We start from the raw sequence: 279 nt of genomic DNA on the forward strand, positions 1-279 counted from the left end.
AATATTCAGAAATTCGTATATTGTAAGTACATGCATTATTTTTATCTACTGCTATGCCTCCTTAATGATGATGCACAAATAAAATGATGACGACATAATAATTTCTAGATATTTAGACAATTCTGGTATATATACAATTGAGAAGGGTGCTTTCCTAAATTTAACAAAGTTATTCTGGCTGTAAGTATAGATGTAATAATAAGATCTGTTATTCTTTCTTTAATGAATATTTAAGAATTGCTTCCAAATATAATTATCGTGAACAGAGCTTTGGATCAC

The 279-nt window shown here is 27.6% G+C and overlaps 1 long non-coding RNA gene across 1 annotated transcript; it reads left to right on the plus strand.

The window, feature by feature from the left end:
* LOC113464137 (uncharacterized) lies at positions 1 to 279 on the plus strand. Its single transcript, XR_003388971.1, has 3 exons — positions 1 to 22; positions 109 to 180; positions 267 to 279. It is a non-coding gene; the product is annotated as an uncharacterized LOC113464137 (long non-coding RNA).

The sequence above is a fragment of the Ceratina calcarata genome, unplaced genomic scaffold (assembly GCF_001652005.2).
Source record: "Ceratina calcarata isolate Rehan_Ccalc_2016 unplaced genomic scaffold, ASM165200v1 scaffold26791, whole genome shotgun sequence".
In the NCBI taxonomy this organism is placed as follows: domain Eukaryota; kingdom Metazoa; phylum Arthropoda; class Insecta; order Hymenoptera; family Apidae; genus Ceratina; species Ceratina calcarata.